The 16,610-nt window shown below is 35.9% G+C and overlaps 1 non-coding gene across 1 annotated transcript; it reads left to right on the forward strand.

The window, feature by feature from the left end:
- The first annotated feature begins 8,164 nt into the window (after positions 1 to 8,164).
- LOC128296214 (small nucleolar RNA R71) lies at positions 8,165 to 8,271 on the forward strand. The gene has a single exon (XR_008286763.1). It is a non-coding gene; the product is annotated as a small nucleolar RNA R71 (small nucleolar RNA).
- Positions 8,272 to 16,610: the final 8,339 nt, after the last annotated feature.

Here is a 16,610-nt window from a genome sequence, read left to right on the forward strand (position 1 = left end):
CAAGAGTGCTTATTGAAGAATTTGAGAGGTTTCATGTAATTCGAAGGATGACATTTGACATTTCCCTTGGAAGTTACAAGGTCCTTAGACGGTTAGATTTTTTTTTGGCTCGTACTCAAACAACGTCTTCTTACTAATTCAGAGCATGTGAAGAAAGGGATTGGACATTATGGTTCATGTGGTCTCTATGGATATGCCTCTGAAGATATTCTACATGTAATTTGTGATTGTACTGCAGCTAAAGATATATGGTCTCGGATTATACCAATAGTCAAGCTTAATGCATTTTTCTCTGGAGATTTGCATGAATGGGTAGTAGCTAACTTACAGAATAAACTTAGGATGCAACTAGAAGGGGTAGATTGGCTATATTTCTTTGTAATGGTGGCCTGGCGTATTTGGAAGGACCATAATTTACTGGTTTTTAAAGGAATAATGTGAAGTGTTGAGGAAATTATTAAAGTTTCATTCAATTAGGCTAAACAATTTACCTTTTACCATAAGGTAACAAGTTCTAAACTCAATCCCACCCATGCTCGAAAATTCAGAACAATTGAACTCTGATGGTGCAGTAAAAGAGGATTTCGGGTTAGCTATGATTGGGGGGTCTTACATGACAGGCATGGGAGTTGGATTCTTAGGTTTAATCGATTTTTGGGAATCTATTCTATCTTAGATGCTAAATTGTGGGGTATTTGAGATGGTTTGGCAATTGCACTTGACAAAGGATTTGATAGATTGATTATTTTTTTAGACAGTCAAAAGGTGGTACAAGTGATACGTGATATTTGTGACAGGTTTTAAATATTTATAATGAATCGTTCTTGAAACTAACTATTATCACGATGAAGGCAAGTGTACCTATCGAAGAGTAGTATAGCTTTAGCAAGATCAGATTAATGGAACCCAAAGGAACTAAAAGTACTAGTATTAACTTTCTTTTTATTATCTAGTCTAAAAAAATAAAAGGTTTTTGTTTATCTAACTAATTAACTAAACTAAGAAGTCACAGAAAAGAAATTTGGGGAAAATACTTTTTGGAAAACTCGATTGATTAAGACAATACCTAAGGAAAAATCCACCTAGACTTCACTTGTTATTTGACTCTGAATCAGACGATTTATTCATTCAACTTGTTCCGTAGAGATCCCTAAGTTATATTACTATCTCTCTCGAGACTAACAACGTCTAACCCTAGGTTGAATAATTGAAATATCTTTCTGATTAACTCCCTAGGGTTGCATTAACTCGATCTATGGATCCCTTTATTAGGTTTCACCCTAATCTGGCAAAGTCTTGTCACCCTATCTCTAGGCGCACAATCAACTCCGCTTAATTATGACAAATGTACTCTTAGACAGGGTCTATTCCTCCTCTAAATAAGAGCTTAACTTGAATCAATATCCTGCAATATCAAGACAAGAATTAAGAACACATAATTAAGAACAAGTCAAATATTTATCATACAATTCAGATAATAATAACAAGATCCGTCTCAGAAGAATAATGAATACAAAACATAAAGAAAAACCCGAAACTCCTGAAGGGAAATTAAGGGGAGATGTTCAGTCCTAATGATGAATCCTACTTCTGAGATGGATCAATCGGCTTTCCTTGAGCAATTCCTTGCTCCCTCCTGTGCCTCTCCATTTTCCTCTTCCTCTAGGGTGTATTTATAGGCTTTAGAATGCCTAAGAACCCTCAAAATTGGTCTTTTTCGAATTGGACTCAATTTGGGCTCGACAGGGACACGCCCGTGTGCGATTATGTCAGGTCGTGGTAAAGCCTATTAAGTAGGCACGGCCGTGTGGTCCACCCGTGTGAGTCGTGTTTCAATTCTGCCAAATTGACACGGCCGTGTGGTCTACCCGTGTGAGGAGGTCCAGGCCATGTAGATTTCGTATGTTGGCCCATTTTCTCCATTTTTGGCCCATTTCTCGTTCCTTTCACTCTCCTATGCTCACCTAAGTATAAAATATGAAATTAAGGCATTAGGAGCATCTAATTCACCAATTTTAAGGAAAAATCATCCATAAAATGTGCTAAGCATGGGATAGAAATATGTATAACTTATGATTTATCAAATACCCCAACACTTAAGCGTTTACTTGTCCTCAAGCAAAATCCTCAACTCATAATCAAAATAAATTCTTCTTAACTTATAATTACTCTTAATAATATCTCAAAATAATACATAAGTAATCATACATTAAGAATTCGACTAAAAGAACATCAAAGTTTCAAACATTCCAAGTTGAGCATTTTATCATGAAAACATAGGTGTCTCCCCTCATCTAAGTAATTATTTTTGATTCAAAATATCACATATTTTCACATCCTCACTAAAGATTCACTCAAATCACTCGAGGTGTTTAAGGACAATAAATGAAGCGCTGAATAGTCAATAATGAAAAGTTATTACCATAGGCTTGCATGAAAATCAAATCTCCACCACTATATATTGAAATGAACATCAATCAAAAGGTCTTTAAAGGGGTTGTAACGTGGATTTGGTTAGGGGGTGTGGTCACAAGCTGAAATAAAAGGTTAGAATCGAGATTGAATTGAAAAACTGCCTAACTTAAACATTAATTACATACAATAGAGCTTTTTCTCAGAATATGGAATTTAACTTCTTTAGCTCAGAAGATCACTACAACTAATATGTATACATGTATATATATATATTTGAAACAAGTCAAATTAAAAAATAGAATAAAACATAGCTAAGCAACTATTCCAACTCAAATCTCGATAAAAATAAGGATCAAATTAATTAAGGGGATTTCAACAATAATGAGTTATAGGTTAATATTGAGGGCAAATTAATGAATAGGTTGTTAGGCTCAAGGGGTTCTCTAAGGGTTAATTGTGAAGGTAGGCTTTTATGGAGTGAGTGGGTTAAACCTAAGTGCCTTTATCATTTTGACATATCAAATCAAATGGTGTGGTCTTGACATGCATAACAAGCAAGTTCTAGAATAACAATTCAATACTAATGCACTCATAGCAATAATAAAAGTGAGCATGAAAGAATTAATATATGCTCTTGAAGGCTCAAGATCTTACAAAAAATTATGGCTTTTTGATGTTTAAACTTGTGGATTTCAATTAAGATAATACCTAAACTTAGGGAAACAACTTAAAATTTTAAATTCTTAAAAATCAACTTATCATGCTTAATTCTCTAATGTCTTAATGTTTAAATAATCAATGCATGAATGCCTATATTTTAATTCAAGATATATCAATAAACATTATAGACTAATTGGAATTCATTCTAATAATGATATGAGAAGATCGCATGAGAATAAGATAAAATTTAGGGATTTTTCTGATATAAAAGACCCCCCACACTTAAGATGTACATTGCCCTCAATGTACAAAGGTAGATATATAATCATAAGATAGGGAGAGAAGTGAAACTTCCTAAATGATGAATGAATTCCTTAAACTGGAGTTTTGGAGAATAATCGGCGTGAGAGTGGAGGAGGATACTCCAGTGGTGTTAGAGGTTCATTAGTCCATAAGTCCTGCACCAAAAGAATATTATATCTAGCGGTAGCTATGGTCGTAGTCGAGCAGGACATGGCAGTCGTGGAGAACCTTTCCCAGTGGAGTTTTTAGTTTCTATGTGATGATGAGCTTGATGAGCTCTTTATAACTGTGACAAAATCAGGAACTTTTTAGGAAGTATAAGGAAGCATAAGGAAGCATAATTACTCGTAATGGAATAACCGAAGTTGATAATTGTAAAATAAAAATTATAAAATCTAATCGAAATAAGCTTAAAGAAAAAAAGTAGTCTTAAAATAGAATAAAAATAAAAACATAAAGTAATAAATAAAAGTTTTTAAACAACTTCATCGTAAGTGGTTCGCGAGGTGGGGGTGGTGATGAGATGTGAAAGTGCTGACAAATCTGCTGTAAAGTAGCATCAATGTTATCGAAGCGCTGAAAACACTGTTACTCGAATTGGGTAAGGTACTTATAGATGTCAGCGTATGAAGCCGCCGCATGAGCTGGACGAGAAGGAGGTGGTGGCTGAGATGGTGGGTCCTCGTGACGTGGAGGGACATCATCAGTAATGCCCTCAGGGTCTCCCTTATCGGCTGATTGGGAGAGGCGATACTGAGGAGGGTGGGTTCCTCGGCGCTTCTCGATCATCCTCATATGTAACATGCTCGAGATGCCTTGTGGAAACATTTGACCAATGAGAGTGAGGGAGGATGATTGGGTTGCTATGTTGAGGAGCCCAAAGTGCCGTGCTAGTCGAGTTACGTAGGGGCCAATAGAGATGACCCCCCTCTGATGCCGCTCTATCTGGTGGCGAATAGAGAGGGTAATAAAGTAGGCGAAGTCGAAGACGTGCTTGTTCGCCATGCTCCATAGAAAGTAGGCATCGTGAGTATTAACGACGCCGGTGCTCTCTCACCGGCCTGTCAATGTGTGGGCCAAGATGGTGTGTAAGTACCTCAAGGATGGAGAGAAAGCCGATACCTTGGAGCGGCTAGGATCGTAGGTGGCCGAACCAGGGACCAAGGCATCCCAGCAGTTCGAAGGAGAGTAGTGGATGTGGCGGTGGAGAGTGTCGAGGTCGTTCTTATCCTTAAACTTCTCTGTATATAGACCCAAAGCAATACCGAACTCGGGAACGCTCAACTGGCGGACTAAACCGTCGAGACGGAACTGGACTATTCCAGGATCATCGAAGTTGGTCATGACGTCTTGAACATGGAATGTCAAGTAAAGTTCAAGTGTGAGCTCAAGGTACGTCTGTTCGATAATCACAAAGAAGAGGTCCCATGGATTGGTTGTCAGGAGTGCTCGTACATCGTCAGCCAACTAGACTTATTCAAGCACGGTCCAGTCAATGCAGCAGCCCACACCTAAAGGTTGGGCCCATAGAATCTGAAATAATTCCTCCTAATTGCCTAGTGGAAATTGGAGGAAGAGGTGTCAGATTTTCGAAGTGGGGCCTGAAGAAGATAATGCCTCTTTCCATTTTTTCGAAGCGGGGGCGGCAGTTCTCTTCCCACGTGAGCTTGACATGGTATACCTGCAAGAAAAACCATTATTCCATTTTGATGATTGGATAAGGTAAAATATAAACAAATTCAACAAGGAAAATGTCATAAATAATTTCAGGCACAACTATTAACATTAACAGACCTAACCAAAACAATAATAAATTTTATAACATAATGTCGTGGTATTAGTATGAAAATCAAAATGGCAAAGAGCTTGATGGAAATGTAAAAAGCATGAATGTATCACAATGCATGGATTATAATGGCAAAGAATAATAAGCACGTGAATATTGACTTAGAATACGTAAATGGGACTTGAGAAATCATGAAGTAATAAAGAAAAATGTCACATTAAATAAATGGTAGCTAATCTAACAATGGAACATGAATGATAGCAAAATGGAAATAGTATGGGATAAATGAAGATTAACATGATAATTAGCATTAGAACTAAGTAAAATAAAAGAGAAGAGAGTAAACAAACGCTAAAAAGATGAGAATGGACGTCGAAAATAGAGTTGGAGGCGGCGTACGGGCGTGGCAAGGAGGCCGTGTGGACTTGTAGCGGCTAGGGTTAAGGATTTTGGGTGAAGAAAATAGTGAAGGGTATTTATAGATTTTGGGACACACAGCCAGGGGACACGCCCGTGTTCCATAATTTTTGCCCGTGTGATTCATGAATTTTGAATTTGGGCGTGTCTGACATTTGGCCCACGCCCGTGTTCCTTGGGCGTATGGGTGCACATGACCGTGTCTGTCTTCGTTCGCTTCTCCCACACCCGTGTTAACTTGACAGGTTTGACCATAGGTTATAGACATGGCTGTGGTGAATGCCCGTGCTATTTTCTCAGGTTCAACTACGGTTCTACAACAGCAGCGTGTCGCACGTCCGTATTGTTTTGGCAGATTCGCCCACGATCCTAACGCACGGCTGTGGCGACTTATCGCATCCCGTGTTGGGGAAAATTTCGCCCTGTTTTCACGTGGCCTAAGGCATGCTCGTGTGCCTGGCTGTGTGTGATTTAAATAGCATGCGTTCCATGAGTTGGTTAGTATGTTAGATGTTAAAACTAAAATTTAAAGAAATTAATATTGTTAGTGCTCGGGTTGCCTCCCGAGAAGCGCTTATTTATAGTCTAAGCTTGACTTACCTCTCTGGTGTGTGATCATGGTGGATCGAGGAGTTTACACTCCTTATCCCAGCTATAAATTTATCAACATAAGGTTTAAGACGAGTACTATTTACCTTGAAAGTGTCGAATTTGGGGTGATTTACCTCGACCGTATCGTATGGGAAAATGCTGAGTACCGTAAAAGGAATTTCTTCATTCGATTTAGCAGTGTCATTGTGAGGATCTGCTACATCTAATGAAACTTTATCTCCAACCTTATGTTGATTTGGTGAGGCATTGAGCTTGTTCTGGCGTAGTTTTGGTTTATCGTGTTTTCTCGGTTTATATGTCAACCATTCATCTAACTCCTCGATTCGTAACCTTCATTCTTCATGGGTAGATTCTTTGTTGTGGATTGAACATGGCTCATGTGTATCCTTCGAACTTATTTCTTGCAAAATAGGTTGCACTGTATGATCAGTCTTAGTAGAACAATTTGTACAATCACCTTCAATTTTTGATGTGTTGTTCAGATTGTGAGCTTGAAGGGTGATTGTTTCGTCTCCTACACGAAGTGTGAGTTCACTTATGCCAACGTCAATAATTGTTCTAACAGTTGCTAAAAAAGGCCTTTCCAAAATTAAAGGAATGTTACTATCCTTTTCTATGTCTAAAACAACAAAATCAACTGGGAATATAAATTTGTCAATTTTAACTAGTACGTCTTCAATAATACCCCTAGAAAAATTGACAGTTTTATCTGCTAATTGAATGCTCATCCTAGTTTGTTTGGGTTTCCCTAGACCTAGTTGCTTAAACAATTTGTAAGGCATAAGATTGATACTAGCCCTTAGATCAACCAACGCATTATTAACATCTAAACTACCAATTAAACAAGGAATCGTAAAACTCCCTAGATCTTTTAGTTTGTTGGGTAGCTTATTCTGAAGAATGGCTGAGCAAACTGCGTTCAACTCTACATGTGACCTTTCATCTAACTTTCATTTATTTGCTAAAAGCTCCTTTAAAAATTTGACTGCGTTTGGCATCTGCGAAAGTGCTTCAATAAACGGTAAGTTAATATGTAGTTTCTTTAAAAGTTTAAGGAATTTGCCAAATTGTTCATCTGAGCGGTCTTTCCTTGTCGCATTGGGGTATGGCACACGAGGTTTATATTCTGTACTTACCAATTTTTGTTCATTTTGGCCTACCTCATTCTTACCTTCGCTTACCACCGGTTTTGACTTTGGTTTTGCCACTAACCCTTCCTCATCTTGAATGTCAATTGCGTGGGGTTGCTCCCTTGCGTTAGATTCAGTGTTGCTTGGCAGGTTACCTTGTGGTCGTTCGAAAATCAACTTGGCGAGCTGTCTAATCTGAGTTTCGAGCCCTCGGATTGATGCTTGTTGATTTTTGAGTGCCGTCTTGGTATTCTGAAAATGAGTCTCTGACGCCAAGATGAATTTGGTTAGCATCTCCTCAAGGTTCGGCTTTTTCTCCTGCTGGTATGGTAGTTGCTGAAAGCCTGGAAGAGGTGGTTGTTTCTGATTTCCTTGGCCTCCCAATGAAAAATTTGAGTGATTCCTCCAACCTGCATTGTAAGTATTGCTATAAGAATTGTTTTGAGATCGAGGATTATTACCCATGTAATTTAACTGCTCATTCTCCATGTTGTGGCCATAAGGTGGGTATTTTGAAGTGCTCGATCCACCTCTATTTGCTTCGTACTACATTTCTAGGTGAACTTGTGAAGAACTAAGAGAACCATCAATTTTCTTATTCAAGAGTTCTACTTGATTAGAGAGCATGGTGACTGAATCGACGTTATAAACGCCGGCTGTTTTTGTTGGCTTTGTCCTCATGACTTACCACTGATAGTTATTTAGTGACATATCCTCTATAAATTCATAGGCATCTTCAGGTGTCTTATTATTGATGGTTCCTCCAACGGCTGCATCAATCATCTACTGAGTTGAAGGATTCAGGCCATTATGGAACGTTTGAACCTGTAGCCAAAGCGATAACCCATGGTGAGGGCACCTTCTTAAAAGGTCCTTGTATCTCTCCCATGCATCGTAGAGTGTTTTTAAATCCATCTACACAAAAGAAGAGATATCATTACGTAATTTGGCTGTTTTAGCCGGTGGAAAATATTTTAATAAAAATTTTTCGGTCATTTGTTCCCAAGTAGTGATTGACCCTCGTGGTAACAAGTTCAACCATTGTTTAGCCTTATTCCTTAATGAAAAGGGAAACAACTGAAGGTGAATGGGGTCATCAGAAACGTCATTAATTTTAAAGGTATCGTAAAATTCTAAGAAATTTGCCAAGTGAGCGTTGGGATCCTCATCCTGCAAACCATCAAACTAAATAAACAGTTGTATCATTTGAATTGTGTTAGGTTTCAGTTCAAAATTATTTGTAGCAATAGTAGGTGTAACTATACTTGACTCAGTTCCTGTTAAATTAGGTTTAGCATAATCATACATAGTGCGCGGAGTAGGATTTTGCTTAACAGCAATTGCAGGAGGTAGCAGATTTTCTTGGTTTTTAGCCATCTCCTCGGTTGTGGTTTGAATATCGTCCTCTTGGTCGTTCTTTGTGTTTCTTAAGTTTCGCTTTGTTTCTCTTTGGTTTCTGCGAACTATACGATCGATCTCACTGTCAAAAAGTAATGATCCTGACGGGTTTATTCTAATCATAAACTATAAGAACCTGCCAGAAAAAGGGAAAAAGAAGAATTAGTAATAAAAATTAGAATAAAATTTAAATTGAAGTAAAAGTAAATGGCTAAAGTAATAAAAATTGAGTGTTCCTAATATCTTAGTTCCCCGGCAACGGTGCCAAAAACTTGATACGTGATATTTGTGACAGGTTTTAAATATTTATAATGAATTGTTCTTAAAACTAACTATTATCACGATGAAGGCAAGTGTACCTATCGAACAGTAGTATAGCTTTAGCAAACCGAATTATTGAACCCAAAGGAACTAAAAGTACTAGTATTAACTTTCTTTTTATTATCTAGCCCAAAAAAATAAAAGGGTTTTGTTTATCTAACTAATTAACTAAACTAAGAAGTCACAGAAAAGAAATTTGGGGAAAATACTTTTTGGAAAACTCGATTGATTAAAACAATACCTAAGGAAAAATCCACTTAGACTTCACTTGTTATTTGACTCTAAATTGGATAATTTATTTATTCAACTTCTTCCATAGAGATCCCTAAGTTATATTATTATCTCTCTCGAGACTAACAACGTCTAACCCTAGGTTGAATAATTGAAATCTCTTTCTAATTAACTCCCTAGGGTTGCATTAACTTGATCTATGGATCCTCTTATTAGGTTTCACCCTAATCTGGCAAAATCTTGTCACCCTATCTCTAGGCGCGCAATCAACTCTGCTTAATTATGACAAATGTACTCTTAGACAGGGTCTATTCCTCCTCTGAATAAGAGCTTAACTTGAATCAATATCCTGGAATATCAAGACAAGAATTAAGAACACATAATTAAGAACAAGTCAAATATTTATCATACAATTTAGATAATAATAACAAGATCCGTCTTAGGTTTCATCCCCCTTAGATATTTAGGGGTTTTAGTTCGTAACTAAAAAGGTAAACATCTCAGAAGAATAATGAATACAAAGCATAAAGAAAAACCCAAAACTCCTGAAGGGAAATTGAGGGGAGATGTTCAGTCTTGATGATGAATCCGACTTTTAAGATGGATCAATCGGCTTTCCTTGAGCAATTCCTTGCTCCCTCCTATGCCTCTCCGTTTTCCTCCGCCTCTAAGGTGTATTTATAGGCTTTAGAATGCCTAAGAACCTTCAAAATTGACCTTTTCTGAATTGGACTCAATTTGGGCTCGACAGGGACACGCCCTGTGCGATTACTTCAGGTCGTGGTCAAGCCTGTTAAATAGGCACGGGCGTGCGGTCCACCCGTGTGAGTCGTGCTTCGATTATGCCAAATTGACACGGCCGTGTGGTCTGCCCGTGTGAGGAGGTCCAGGCCGTGTTGATTTCGTACGTTGGCCCATTTTCTCCGTTTTTGGCCCGTTTCTCGTTCCTTTCACTCTCCTATGCTCACCTAAGTATAAAATATGAAATTAAGGCATTAGGAGCATCGAATTCACCAATTTTAAGGAAAAATCATCCATAAAATATGCTAAGCATGGGATAGAAATATGTATAAATTACGGTTTATCAACAAGCTTTACAGGGCAGTTCCAAAAAGGTGTCAAATTTCGCTTTGGTTAAAAGAATCAAATTGTTATTGGCTAAAATGGTGCATTAGTCGATTCATCATGTCTCTAGAAACTATAATAAAGAGGCTGATAGTCTAGCTAAAATCGCTTTAGTTGTAATGGTTGTATCCAGATATTCGAATCGCCTTAAGGGCCTTGGGCATAACTCTAAATAGTTATTTGTAATGTTTTTATTCACCAAAATATATGTTTAATAATTAAAATACATAAATAAATGAATTATAGGATTAATTATGTAATTTCGATAAATTTTAAAAATATATTTATTCTATATTTTACATAAGTTAAAAATAAGTAAGTAAAATACTATCAAGTTAAAAAGAAAGCTCCCCAAACTAAAATTTTTAAAACCAAGACAAAAATATGTTGTATGTATATATATTATATGATTGATAATGACTTTAAATATATTATTTTTAACACTTATTTTCTATTTTCTCTAATAGAACATTTATATTTCTTTTAAATTAGAATTTTGGCTTTTATATGTTTATGTAAGATATTACGTATATATATCACTATCAATAGTGATAGTAGTTGAAACCATTTTTTTTTGAAAAGGGTCGACTTTTATTTAAAACAAAAATGAAAAAATAGGAGTCACCACCAATCCTTTTTTATAAGGTCTGATCAGGTTACCTTGTAATTTGGTTGTTTTAATAAAATATTTTGATTTATCAAAACAACGATTTTGGTCTACGAAATTCGAGAAAACGGGTTCGGGATTCGATTACGCACGAGGAAGGATTAGCACCCTCGATACGCCCAAAATTTGTACCTAGTTGATTACTTAATGTCTTAATGTCGAAATTTGAAATTTTGAAAAGATTTTAAAATACGATCCCTTTTTTTATTAATGTTAATTTTAAAAATGCTTGAATTAAATCGAAAAGAATGTTAAAGACCTTCTCATCTCGAGTTAACCAAACGTCACATCCTGTAAGTTAGGACACGGCCCTTGGAACCATCGAGAATAAGCTAGCCTTTAATTTTTTATTGAAATTTTGTGTATTTCAAAATTTAAAAAGATATTTTGCTATTTAGGTTTAACGAGAGAATTGAAACCCCGTAAGTTAGGGTACGATTTCTCGAATCTCCAAAATGTCAAATATTGCCTTGTTTTAAAGTTTTTCCTTCTTTGAATAATAACGAGTATAATACTTAAACGATGCACGTTTTGTTGGGGATAAAATAAAACGGTTTAGTATGGATATATATAAAAATAAAATTTAAATTTGACTTTTGAAGTGTTGAAATGAGATGGAATGATAATATCGAACATGGAATAATGATTTATGAATAAAATATTACATTAACGAATGACAATAATATGAAAATACGAATAAACTAATTATAGTACGCATATTGGCAATAATCATACAACTTACACCATTTTAATATTAACATTAATAATAAAAAACAAATGAATTAAAATACTATATATAAAAAATTAAAAATAAATAATATAAAAAATTTTAAAATAAATAATAAATGAAACTATTTAAAGTAAAAAATAAAAAAGTTTAAAATAAATAATATATGAAAAAATTAAAATAAGTAATATATAAAATGTTCGAATACAATATATACATAAATTTTAACATAAATAAAATATAAAAGCAGTTTGAAATAAATAGTTTATAAAGCAATTTAAAGTAAATAATATATAAACAATTTAAAATTATAATACAAAATAAATTAAAATAAATAATATGATAAAACAATTTAAAATAAATACTATATGAAAAAACTGAAAAATAAATAATAATAAAACTGTTCAAAATAAATAATATGAAAGATTTATAATAAATAAAATAAGTAAGTTTAAAATAAATAACATATGAAAGGACTTAAAGCAATAAAATAAACAAGTTTAATATAAATAATATATGAGAGATTTAAAATAAATAAAATAAGTAAGTTTAATATAAACAGATTCGAGAAAATATTTAAAAGATATAAATAAATGATAAATTTATGAAAAAGGTTGAAATCAAACAAATTAGGGATGAAATCATAATAAAATGAAATTAAAAGGTAAAAATTATAACAAAATAATTGAATGATGATTAAAATCAAAAGGTACGCAAAGGCCGAGGACCAAATGGGTGAAAAAACCCAATCCCTGGACACGTGTCCATTTTCCAGCGCGTCAGTGGGTTAGGGACCCGATTGAAAACCAAACAAAATTCTGTGGTCAAATTTTAAAACATAAAAAAATAAGCAAAGGGACTAAATTAAAAAGAATAGAAATACGAAGGGACCAGGGTTGTAAATAACCCATTTAGCGAAAACACGCGGATCCTCCTGGAGCGGGTCGGGTCGCGCGGGTCATGGCCTAAACGATGCCGTTTTGTAGGGGCTATTTAAGCTGAAATTTTTTTAAAAAAATCATTTTGCACCTTTTTTTGAAAAAAAATTTTGAGAACCTTCTCTTTGCTCTCCCACCCTGTCCTCCTCTGGCCATAGGGCCACTGCCCGTCCATTATGGCCGCCGGTCGACGACGGCGGTGATCTCTGTGTACGGCTGTGGAGCGTAACCCAGGTACGTTTTTTTTTCTTTTTAATCTATGCCCCTTTTTAATTAAAATAGATTTTTTTAAAAAGGAAAATAAATGAATAAACATAAAAAAACAAAGATAAACAGAAAAATTTTATAGCTGGATACGAGATCTGTTTTTGTCAACTTTTATTTTGTTTTTTGCCATTTTTTTTGTTTTCTTCGTTGTTTTCTATTGCTTCTTGTCCTTTTCTTTGTTGTCCCTTTGCCTTGTGTGTTTTTTCTTTGCAGGTGATAGAGAAGCGTGCGAGGTCGGTGGTTGGTGTGCCTCGAGTGGCAGTGGCGTATGCGGTAGAGGAGGGTGCCGACGTGGCATGCGGCTAAGGTTTGCCAACCTTTTTTTTTGCTGAAAATGTTTGTGGGCTAGTTGGGCTTTAGGGTTTCTAGACTTTTGGTCTTGTTGGGCTTGTTGGGTTTGGGCAATTTAGGCCTGGGTTTAATATGTAAATGGATATTCATTTTGGACTGTTTTATTATTTGTTTGGGTTTTATTATTTTTTTTTATTTTGTTGATTTGGGTTTAGGCCAAAATTGGCTATTACAGCTGTCCCTCTTTGCTCATTGTCGTGTAATGAGAATAGAGCAAAGACTTCACAATGGCCAATTTTGCCTAGTCTCGTCGAATCTTGACTTCTTTGGTGCTTCTGTTCTTCGAGTAGCCTCATTCCATCCCACTGCATTTTCAAGGGTATAGGAATTATTGCTTTGATCCACTCCACTGCAACTTCAGGGAGATAAGACTCGTAACTTCAACCTGCCCCACTGCAACTTCAGGGGGATAAGGCTCGTTATCTTCAATTTACTCCCGCTGCAACTCTAGGAAGATAAGATCTGTAACTTCAATCTACTCCACTGCAACTTCAGGAAGATAAGACTCATATTTTCAATCTTATTTTTAGCAACTTTAGGAAGATAAGATTTATGGTTTGTAGCTTTAATCTGTTCCACTGCAACTTCGGGGAAATAAGATTCACTATCTTTAGTCTGCTCCACTACAACTTCAGGGAGATAAGACTTATGGCTTCCATCTGCTCCACTGCTACTTCAGGTAGATAAGGTCTGTAGGTTTAATCCACTCCACTGCAACTTTAGGGAGATGAGATTTGCTATCTTCAGTCTGCTCCACTGCAACTTCAGGGAGATAAGACTTGTAACTTCAACCTGCTCCACTGCAACTTTAGGGAGATAAGGTTTATTATCTTCAATCTACCCCATTGCAACTTCTGGGAGATAAGACTTGTAAGTTTAACCTACTCTACTGCAACTTCAGAGAGATAAGGTTCGTGGCTTTAATCTGCTCCACTGCAACTTCAGGGAGATAAGATTTGCCACGATAACTTCGATATGCTCCACTGCAACTTCAGGGAGATAAGATTCGCCATGGTAACTTCTATATACTCCACTGCAACTTTAGGGAGATAAAATTTGTGATTTTTTCCATCCATCCCACTGAAACTCTGGGCTATAGGATTTGTATCATCTTCAATCCAGCCCACTGCAACTCAGGGGTATAGGATTTGTATCATTGATCTATTACACCATTCTCTGGGTAACATGACCTGTAGAATCCATTTCATGGATCTCTATTTATGCTGAATGATTAGGATGTCATGATCAGAATGAATCAAATGCTCTTAACTAGATGTGTATGAATGATATTTGTATGAATGCAGAAAGTCATTTTTTTTTAGAATGATCCCCTTTTAATGCTTGGGTTGACATTGCTCGTTGTTCATCGAGGTTTTATCACTGACGTATTATGCTGCCTTCTTGTTCAGCTTGTATTTTTGACAGAAAACCTGAAGAAATAATCACAAACTGGGCTATTCTTTCTCAAATGTTTCCAACTCTTGAATTTGGTTAGTTCTGAATAGTGGTCCTGTTTCAAGTCCTCATACTATTTAGAAAACCTTTCAGGGCAATATACAAAACTCCTTTTGTTTGAATATTACTAGTCCATTAATCGTTATTTCAATGTAAAAATGCTTGAAAAAGATTGTAACAATGAACATGACTAGAATTTATTGAGAGCAAAGCTTGAAATGAATAAATTAATGAAGATAGCAAATTTTGCTAAGATACAAAATGAATAAGATGAAAAGAGGTGCCCTAGATATTGCAGCATGATTTTCTATGCACAAAACTTCTCGAGGACCCTTTTAAACTTGACATGTTTTTCGAAGATCCAGAATGCTTTGTTGATGCCCCAAGATGTAGCATCCCTCCTCATTGTTAATTCAGGCATAGCAAGACTACCGTATGCCCCATCTTCGAACCAAATTTGAATTGCCCATTCCTAGGTCTTCAACTCAAAAACCTGTTGGTCATAAGGCGCCCTTTTACGGGTTTCCACCTTGGCCTCTCATTTTTCATTTTTCATTTTTTTTAAAACAAAATATTTCTTGATTTGAACTCAAAGGATTAGGCCAGTCCTTGTTATCTTTTCTCGTCAATAATTAATGCTTTTCTAGATAAGGCCTTCTTTACCACACAAGGTCATTCCCAGTTTGGCATCCATTTTCTTTTGTAGTGCTTTTGTATAATAAGAAACTTCTTTGATATCAGGTCCGCATCATGGATTTCTCCGGCGCGAAACCTTTTTTGGTAAGCTCGCTTCATCCTTTTTTTTTTTGGTACATTTGACCATGACGGATAGCTTTTAACCTTTTCCGTCAAACATGGTTGGATCCATTCACTTAAAAACTCAGAGAAGAAGAATCTTGAGTTCTATGGGCAAAACTGCCATAAACTAAAGAGAAATGCGTAGCCCCAGTAAAGGTTTTGATCGATGTTCGACTTTTCATGCCAATCTTTATAGATCAGTCATTTTCCCCACGATCTTCTTAATGTTCTTATTGGTTGCCTTGACTGCACCATTCACTTTTGGGCGACACAATGACGAGTTGTGGTGTTTAATCTTGAACTGGCTGTTAACTTCTGATATGGCATTGTGGTTTAAATTCTGCGCATTGTCAGATACAATCCTTTCTGGCATTCTATATCGACATATAATCCTTTTTTTTCTTTTTCTTATTTTTTTTCTTTCTTTCTTTCTTTTTTGTGAATGCCGACTTTATGACATTAGCGTATGAAGCAGCTTCCACTCACTTAGTGAAGTAATGAAAAACTCTACAGATGAGTCGATACTCGTTAGAAGCTTTTGGCGGGATCGACCCAACGACATCCATGCCCCACATAGAGGAAGGCTATGGATTCCATTGACTCTTTGTAAGGTATGATCTGTTTCTTATCTTGTTCTACCATCCTTAACAAATCAGGAGATAGAATACAGTCCCAGTCATCTTCAAAGTCCTGAAATGTCTCTGGACACATATCTTGCTCAAAAGGAGGTTCTGAGTCAATAACAGTGTCACTCATATCATTGATATCTGGATACCTGTTATAGGGATGAAGGAAGATCGAAAGAACAAAAGAATCTAAGAATATTTATCAGTATAGCATGTTTGTGAATGAAATGAAAATAATCAAAGAATATTTGCTCGAAGTGAGAAACAAAGACGCATTTTATTGAAATAAAGATGTTGGACATAAACCTATCTCACAAAAGGAATCTTATTGCTCCAAGGCTTAAAGAAATAATCGTATTTTGGACATTACTCTAAATTAGCTC

This window comes from Gossypium arboreum, chromosome 7 (assembly GCF_025698485.1).
Source record: "Gossypium arboreum isolate Shixiya-1 chromosome 7, ASM2569848v2, whole genome shotgun sequence".
Classification (NCBI taxonomy): domain Eukaryota; kingdom Viridiplantae; phylum Streptophyta; class Magnoliopsida; order Malvales; family Malvaceae; genus Gossypium; species Gossypium arboreum.